This window comes from Myxocyprinus asiaticus, chromosome 10, assembly GCF_019703515.2.
Source record: "Myxocyprinus asiaticus isolate MX2 ecotype Aquarium Trade chromosome 10, UBuf_Myxa_2, whole genome shotgun sequence".
NCBI lineage: Eukaryota > Metazoa > Chordata > Actinopteri > Cypriniformes > Catostomidae > Myxocyprinus > Myxocyprinus asiaticus.
In genome coordinates this window covers 20264642-20274751 of record NC_059353.1, presented here as the reverse complement: position 1 = coordinate 20274751, position 10110 = coordinate 20264642, and positions in this window count along the sequence as shown.

The window sequence follows — 10110 nt, the reverse complement described above, 5'->3', positions numbered from 1 at the left end:
GTGAAAGCGGTCATTAGAAACAACTCTGATCACCCAAACATATCTCTCTCTCCTGCAGTGCATCTGTTTCAGAGTGCATGCTTCTTTTTCTGTGGCTCTCCCCTGCTCACCCTCCTGTTGTTCAGTCTTAAACGAATGTAATATCTTTAGCATGCCCCGGGGCCAGGGGCTACTGCATTTCAAGGTCGTTATCCTGCTGTTGTAGGGAAAATGTCTCCAACAGCATCTGTAAACAGACGCCTGGCTCAGCGTACGCCTTGGGTCCAGCATAAACGCACAATGTAAACACACTGGCACTGAACACACTCACAGGGTAATGAGAACAGTATATAATCCCACACACATGAGAACAATCAAAAAATGTGTTTCTAACTAGCCGGCCCCTGCCTTCTACACTCTACTTCTTGTTCTACATCCCTTATTCCATCCATTGCTGTCCCCAAAGCTGTATATAAAATCCTTCACCCCATCTCCATACTGTAATGCTTCAGTTCTCAAAACATTCATTCACTAATGTATGGCAGTACTCAATTTTGTATATGAAACCCATGGAGAACAGAGTCAATCTGTAGTGTACATGGACTGTGTGTGTGTGTGATGAGATTGCAAATGCACAATGCAAAGACATTGTTCTATGATGGATAAATCAAATGGGTTGCAATGCATTGCAACATCCAGGAGACTATTTTGATGTTACTCATTTGATATCCTGATTTAAAGAAAATGCAAGGTGACAGCATGTGTGTGCAAGTATGTGGGATTTGAAGTGTGTGTCTTTTTGACCTGTTCACCACCCCTGCTGTGTAGCATGGTATCTTCCCTCCAGTTATCACAGGGTAGTCCCTTGAGGAAATGAGAGGCAGGGAGCTGCTCTCTTAGGGCAGTGGAGATATACAGCCAGCTCTGCTCAGGCAGACAGCTTCCTCTTCTGACAAATGGGCCAGAGGCAGGGACCCCAGATCCACCCTGGACCGTCCACACAACACTGGGATCCTGTGTAGGACAATCATCCACCTCACAATGGCAAATAATGAAAAAGAAAGTAAAATGTTATGCATGAAGCTTAAGTGGGTAAAATAGGTGTGTAGGGCACCCTTGAAAGCTTTTAATTAATTTATGCATGACACTGGAGGATTTGACTGGTCTATTCGCACACTTACTAATTGTTAGATTTAGCATTAGTATATCAGAACCTAGTGGACTTAATTTTGTTACTTCATCTACTTTGTATGCATCAAATTTCCTCGTTCTTTGGGACTCCAAGCACATATAGTGGACACAAAAAAGGATTTGGACACTTATGTCACACATGAAAAATTATGAATGATATTGCTTTTTACATAGCAAAATATCAAACCAAAAGGCTTTTGCAAACAAATGATGCTAGACTTTAGATGTACTTTTAATCTTTAAACATACATCTATTGTTGTATAATTTAATACCTAACTATTTTTGTGAAATGTTTTACCTGAAAAGTGTGCTTGTCCTATCATTCTTTTAAAATATTAGACACTTGCTTTGATATTTTGATATCTAATACAGTGACATTCATTTGTAAGTGTGCCTTAAGTTTCCAAATACTTTTGGGGCCACTGTATCTTTTCCTAAATCAACATTTAGTTTGGGATTTAAGTCCTGCCTCATACTTGCTTTTATGCATGCACTACTCATCTTTAGACCTCCCCTGTAGCTGCACCTGAGTGATCTGTCAGTGTTTCTCCACTGTGGCGCCTTGCGTCTCAATGACCCACCTCTCTTCCCCTCTGCCGTCCCTCCCCCACACACCTCTGTTGAGTCCCAAGTCCTGAGTTACTGCTTGTCTGATCACTTCTCTAGCCCTCCTGTCACTCATTAATCTCGTGCAGGAAGAGAAAGAGAAGGCCAATGACTTCAAGGTCCTACATGTTTTTCCCATGTTTTTAGATAATGGAGAGAATTTTATGCAGGTATGAACCGAAGCCCGATCTCTCTCACCCCTTCTGGAAAGAGACAAAAGGTGAATTCACTAAACAGTTGTGCCACTTTTGCAGCCAATATTTCAGCGCAAACACCTGCATCTTATTCACTAACCACCCGCAATCCAGTTTGACCAGGCACTATAATAACATTGAAGCCCTTTCAGTTTCTGTGTGTATTTGATGGTAGTTTTTAATAAGCTCCCCATTCTAATTTTTCTTCTTTCAGCTGCTCCAGTTAGGGGTCACCACAGCAGATCATCCATGATTCACTTATTTGACTTGGCACAGGTTTTATGCCAGATACCCTTCCTGACACAACCACCAGTGGCTGGGGGACTCTCACACCTACAGGGCAACTGAGAGTCTCCAATTCACTTAAACTGCATGTTTTTGGACAACACAAACACAGGGAGAATATGCAAACTCCACACAGAAAGGCCTAATTGACCCAGGACTCAAACCCAGGACTTGTTGCTGTGAGGCAACAGTGCTAACCACTGAGCCACAGTTCCACCCCAAGCTCCCCATTCTAAATAAAATGCTGAAATGCTTGTGTGCCGAGTTCTCTGAGCACCACCATAGAAACAATTTGTGTGGAGCGCTCACAGATGCTTATAAACTGTATGTGTGTAGTAGATGAGAGAGCAGCGTGGCAAAGCTCATTCATTCTGAATTCCACAGTGCATGCAGACAATATATTTATGTAATTAAATTGCATAATTTTGCAGTTTAATAATCAGACTTGACCATATTGCAATTTGAATTTGATTAATTGTCAAATTGTCATTCATTTCATCCCAAATTTTATACATTTCTTGAAATTCCATGTTTTACCCTTTATTCCTTTTTATTGACTCAATTACACAATTCTAATTGCATTTTACACATCACAGAAATCATAGGGCCATACCCCCTTTCTGCTTAATTTTAGGCTTAGTATAGATTGTGCCTTATTCACAAAAAATGGTCAGGTGCAATAATCTGCTGTTACTGTCCACTGAAAAAAGTGATAAAATCATTTTCTAGTGATCGGGAAACAGTAATACACAAATGTCATTCATCAAATTTCTGCATTTAAAGATCCAATCCTGTTGTCTGGGTTGATGATGCTGTTCAGTCCAAGTAAAAATACCAGATTGCGGTAACCTGCTGATTCCTGATTCCTCTACAATGGAGCAATCAAAACCAACCTACAAGATGGAGAATTGTGATGTGCAAATTGTGTTCATTAATAATTTAGACAAAGTGTTTTCACTGTTAACTGATTTGCATAATTCCTTTAGTGAATCATATGCTAAAACAATGCAGACAGCGTGTGTAAATAAACAACGCTATCAGCGCATAAATCAAATAATTCTTATTGAATTCCACGTAAAATGTTGTGCTAACATTTTACTGGGGAAGTGACTAAACCTGGAAATAGAACAAACAAAGGGTAACTAAACAAGAACATAAGAGAAAGAAATGGATAAATCATAGGGCAGTGATGGGGGTGAGAAAGAAAAGGGCCCCATGAATTGGGAAGGCGCCATAATCTGACAAATCTGGCTGCAGATCCTTGTACGCTGCAGGCTGCTAATGATCTTCTAAATATGAGCGAGAGGACTCTGAGCTGGTAACTGATGGTCAAAGTCCTGTCCAAGAGCCTGGGGAACATATATTACTGATGATATTCTCCATACACCAGAGAGACTCCAGATCACTTATGGGAGTCTGGGGTTCTGGAGAATCCAGAGTTCTGATTATGTTCAATGAGAATGGCAGAACCCATGAAGTTCTGTGTGGATCAGGCAGTCCTTTTTATTTTGCTGGCAAGTCCATTACTGATGCTGACTGTAAGAAAGTGAAATGAGGCTCACACGCAGTCATTTATTTCACATGTAGTCGTTACGCAGAGATCATATTTGAACTACACACTTTTAGAGCTAATTAAACTCCCAGCCATTTAATTAATTACAGTAGTGTTTCCTTTCCTCCTTAGATTTCAGTATAATTTTACTGCTTAGCCACACTTCAACAGGGAATCATTTTCAGAGTAATGCAATTCATGGTAGATTCTGGTGTAATTGTTTTAGAAAGGAAATTAAATGTCAAACATGAAATGTGTTAATGTGGTTGTGATTGCCTACATTTTTAATAGAAGAATCTAAAAAGGGGGGGGGGCAGAATGTTGGAAAAATTTTACAAACTTTTTCCTGTCCAGAGGGCAGAATGTTGGCAACGGCAAATGTACAAGGCCTTGTGAATGTTTTCTTTTGTGACATACTGATCTCCTCTATTTAGCCTCATGAATAGGTCACATTATCTGTGCGATACTGTTTACAATTATCATTCAAAGTAGAAGAGGGAATATGATCCCCACCACGTGCATATTTTTGTCACAGATACAGTTTTGGAAGGCCTGGGATAACTTATGACTGTATGTGCACTGATTTATGGGAAACAGAAAGCATTGATGCCTCTCTCTTATTCATGCACCCACAACGCACACACTGACGGCTTTTATTGTGCCACAGCGTGCAACTGTTGACCAGCTGTTTGAGGAAGCTGCAGTTGTGTCCACCACTCACCAGCATCCTTTTGCCACAAAGGGGCACCTGCAGATGCATCAGGCAACATACATTTGCACACACATTCTCATACACACCCCAGCTAAAGGACAGGAAGTCATTCGAGGCGGGGTGTAGAGAGAGGGCAGCTCTGTGATTCATCTATGCTGACACTTATTGATCGTTAGTGGTTTGAACATCAGTTGATTGTGAATAACCTTGAGCTCATGGGAACTTCATACAATAAGAATCTCACAGAGGGAGATGGCAACAAGAGAGATGGAGATTTATATCCCCAGTCTGCCAGTTGGAAAACATGATTAACCAAAATCCCTTCATCCTTGGCCAGTCTCTCGATCCCTCTCTTTCCCATTGTTTCAGTATTTCAGTGTGTTTTATAGGCATGACAAATAATGGTACAGTTCATGGCATAATACCATATTGCCAAAGTAATATTGGGTGTGATAATAAATACAAAGAATGAAAACTAGGCCAAAGAATAATAAAGAATAAGTACTGTAAAAAATATTGAATAAAAATGATTTATTTCTCTTTGTATTCCTTTTTACTCTTTTTATACTATAGCACTGTAGTATAAAGAAAGTATAAGGTCTTGTATAAAGACAATAATGGCTCTGTAAAATAGAACCATTATATGAGTTATGTGACTGGTGTCATTCTGTTAATCTACAGTGTTTGCAACTAACCACATGTATACGTGTATTGTTTTAGTAACAGTGACATGATAATAATAATTATATTATAAGTAAATGTTTAAACCAGTGGATGTCCTTTGAAAATAAAGTACAATACAGGTTATTCACACATTTAACCCTTACTGAAGCTCAAGCTCACAGGTGATTGGTCTGTGCTTTCTGCATGTCATTTAGAATATTCACTTTGACGCTTGCAGTGTGCACAGCTTCAAGCCATAGCGGCACATCAATGGTCAGGTCTGGTGTAGACAGAGTGTAAGTATTAAACGTATTCAATTAATTCAGATAATTGAAAAACAATTCTACATTTCTTAGAGACTCCATTCAAACTTTACATTGTAGATAATTTCAGCTTTAGGTGTGCTATCTAATTTTGTTTTTTGAAAATGTAAATTTTTTTATTATCTCTTTGGCTTACGTTAATAAAATGTTCACCATTCAAATTTAGCCTACAGTGATGACATCATCATCACATTTGTAGAAATTGTGGTTGTCATCTTTCTTGCAATTCCATGAATAATAAATTTTGATTGTTCTTGTCTTTCTTGCGTATATTTTACAATTTATACTATAAGTGATGAGGAGGAGGGCGTGGCCGGGCCGTGAAGGTGTGCGCCCGCTACTGAATTGTCCTAATCAGCCGGGAGGGGGATAAAGACCAGCCGGAGGCGCCAGTTCGAGAGAGAGAGAGACACACATGGCAGCTGTGTGTGTCTGTGTGTTTAAGTTGATTTAAGTTGATTTATGTCATTAAAAGTTTTGTTGACTGCTCAGCCGGTTCCCGCCTCCTCCTTGCCCATCCTTACCCGTTACATTGGTGCTGAAACCCGGGAAGGGGGAGGGAGGCACTGTCATGGAGTCCTCACCACTGCCGTCCGCCAGAGGACGGAGGAGTCACTGCTGGCCGCCGGGAGTCAGAGGAACTTCTGCCATCTGCCAGGAGAGGAGCGGCTGTCGTCCACCAGGGGGCGGAGGATTGGCTGAGGACCAGGCGACAGCATGTCCGGGGACTGGCGAGCGAGTTTTTCTCTCTCCTCCCTCTGTCCCTCCCCCTCGCTCTTTCTGAAAACTACACGTGTACAGATACAAATTCTTGTATACATACAGTATAACAAACTTTTACCAAGGGGTTGCACAGACTAGCTGACTAGTCGACTACAACTAACGTAGTCGACACCGTCAGCCTGAAGTTAATCTCAGCCTCAGACAGCATGCCCACAAACTGCCCACAGTCTGTGTTCTACATCTGATGCACATGGCACATAAAACTGGAAAAAGCTTTCTCGATTAGCTCAGCAAAAATCTGATTGGCTGGATTGATGGAACTTCCACAAGTAGTAGCACACAGGACGTTTCATAAGTATGCCTGGATGCCGAGTTGTATTTGCAAGGTTCTGCATTGATACAATAAGCACATTTGAGGATGAAATAATCACAGAATTTGCCCAAATTTGCCAATTTCATTTGAGGCACATAGCAGAAAGGATATCCACGAGCAGAGCTGCATTTCCTGATTTGTGTACTTAGTTATGTTTGTGAAATTCTCTATAACGAGGTTTTCTGTGTTGTGCTTAGACTCTCTACACATTTTCTATATACCATTATATAAATTATTTCTTTCCTCATGTCTGTTTTTTATTATGTATGAAATATCTCCAATAACCCCACCCCTATACACCCTGTAATGCTTAACATGTCAGTTAGATGGCTTTTCCTGTCTAAATGGGTGATTCTTTGCCAGTTGGAGCTACTATAAATCTCAGACCTTTGCCGTAGTTATAGGTCTGGCTATGGAAGACTTGCCTGAAGTCAACTAGTCATTCATCACATAATTTATAAATCTCGTCTGTAGGAAATACAGGTGTGTAGCCAGGTGGCTCTGCACTAAAAAGGTGCAGTGGCTCAAATATAAGCTGTGATGATTTTTATAGACGCGCATTAAAATACGCACACACAGAATGCACTTCAGAACTGGTGTTTGTTTACTGTGTTGCATCAATGTGTCAACAACAGTCTAACATATTCTGCATATCTCTATTGCAAATGCACATAACATTGTATCAAGACTGATAATGTTCAGAACATTCCATAGGCTACTCTGATAAAGATGACACACTTGCTACGTAAACTGCAATATATGCAAATTGAACTTCAAATAATACCAAAATACTAGTGTTGACCTGGATGCTGTACGCTTCTTCAAGAACACGATTCAGCGACAGTTAGAAAAAGTTTGAGTCTGATGACCTGACGAAATACATCCCGATTTTCAGCTTTGTGTGTTTGGGTATCTGACTTGGATGCTGTTCGCTTCTTCAAGAACACGATTCGGTGACAGTTTAGAACAGTGGTTCCCAACCCTGATACTGGTGGCCCCCCAACACTGCATATTTTGTATATTTCCCTTTTCAGACACACCCAATTCAGGTCTTGGAGTCTTTACTAACGAGCTGATGAGTTAAATCAGGTGTTTTTGATTAGTGTAGTGTTCCGGGGCTTCCAGGAACAGGGTTGGGTTTGGGAACCACTGGTTTAGAAAAGCGCTTCAAGTTGTCGTCTGTACGCTAGATCCTGTGGCTGCCCGAAACCATTTGAACAAGCGGCTGCAAGAGGACAGGGAACTGCCTGTGTTACACACAGAGAAGAGATGGTGTTTTCTGGTGGCACATATTGTATTGTTGTATACACTGTGAAATCAATAAAACACAATGTGGATTAACACTGAGTGTGTCTCGTTTGGAAGGCTGCATCCTCCAGTGGTCTCATTTGTCGGCCGCATACGTCATCGAGGCTGTCTCGTTTCAGAAAAGTGAGTAGGACAGTTCGAATGCAGCCTTCGAATGTGACCTTCTTTCACAGGAATTCAGAGGATGCATGAGGTGTATCCTTCGTGGGCACTCACAACCCACAATCCTTTGCTTCAAAAAATTATGCCAATTTGCCCGTAAATATGATATTCAAATGCAAGGAATGTTAATTCCCAAGCTGAAGTACCTCAGTAGATGGGTGCAGAGTATATAATATGAATATTTATATTAATATATAATTTATATTAAAATATTGTAGACTAAAAGTACACATGTAAAATCTATTTTCTTTTGTATTTACATCATTATAACTCAACTAAAATTTACCTCATACATTCCCTTCCAAAGGGACTTTGTTCCCTTCTCACTCAAAGTGCTCGCGCTTGTGAAAGAGTGGCGTGCTGTCATAGCAACCATGATAAGTTCTGTTTCCGTTTGTCCTATGAAGGCCATCTCATGTAAATGAGGCTTGTTTAAAGGAGGACACTCGGCATACCGCTGCCTTCAAAGGACGTGTCCTACCTAGCGCGCAGCTTTGAAATGAGACACAGCTACTGTTTCACAGCACATTGAAGCATTACTGGTAGTGTAACTTTTTCCTATGAATGTGAAACCCCGGTGTAAGCTCCCTATCGCCACCTAGTGTCACACGCCAGTATACACAGGTATAGGTGCTGTGAAGCTTAACTCATAGAGAGTATATGTCTACTAATAAAAAATACATAAAAAATCATGAGGGCTATACAAATCTATACCACTACACCTGCAACTACAGGTAGTCCAGGCTAAACTTAATATGTTCAGACACTTGTGTTAACTATTAGCTATGTTACAGCTCGACATACAGTATATCTACCTATTGTGGCACACTTCTAATAAAAAGGTGCTTACGAGGATAACATTATGTTGGTATTAATTTCATCCAATCCGTTCACATTCAAAACAATGCTCAGACCATTTGTCATTATTTTCCCCTCAGGTGTCAAACGACTATGCGTGTTTTCATGGCAACCTATAGGACCCCAGGCACAGTCTAGCTGGCCATCTAATATATGATGACATTTAGCTATTGGATTGGAGGTAGAATGACATCACAACAAGTCAATTTGAGTACACTAATGGGCTTGACTAGTCGACTATTAAAATACAGTAGTCATGCAACCCCTACTTTTACCTAATGCTTACAGGCAACACCAAAGGAGTGTATTGGTGGCCAACTTCAGTTTTTTTACCTGCTGCCTTCTGCCACCTGTCTCTACCAACTCATTCTACCAATTTTTTCACTGTTCATGTCCTCTTAAGCAGTTCTTGGTGTTGCTGTCTTTGTGTTTGGCAGTCTGGTGTACGCCTGCCACCGTCACCTTTAGAAGTTCTCTCTCTAGTTTCCCAGCCCCCACTCACTGGGTCACAGGTTGACTTACTCCAGATGTGGAGCCGTGCTGCTTGGAAGACTAATTGTTTTTCAATTCTACAATCTAATTTTTTTCCCCACATGTTCATAAATGTATTTAACATTAGCTTATGGTCTTCCTTTTAGAAAGTCCCAAGCCACAGCAGAGTATAGTGTGGGAGTGCAGAGCTGAGAGAGGAATAACTTGCTCATAGCAGTACATGGGAACATTTTCCTCTGCCAGCTTTAACCACTGGAGTGGAGCAAAGCCATACCTATTGATAGATAGTCCCTGTGTGTTTGTACGTATGTGTGTGTAGGTTTAGACCTGTTTGTTTGTTTATAGAGTGTCCATGTTCACATACAAACACACTCTGTGCCATTTCAGACCATTTGTGTAGCAGGGTGTGTAGCTTTGCGTTTTGCTGAGTGTGTATGTGTGTACCAGTCTCTCGGGCTAGGCCATAACAGTGATGGATGGTCCATGTGTGTGGAGACCGTTATTATTTGTTATGTGAGCGGGTGTGTGTGACAGCCGTTGTGGGCCATACACCTGCTGTGCGAGCTGAGAGGCCGAGCGGCTAGAACAGCTGTACGCATTGATTTAGCAGCTCACTCCACAGTCTGCAGGAACAAATCAAGCAACAGCTAATAAAACCTGCCTTTATGATCGTGGCCCAACTGCCCCC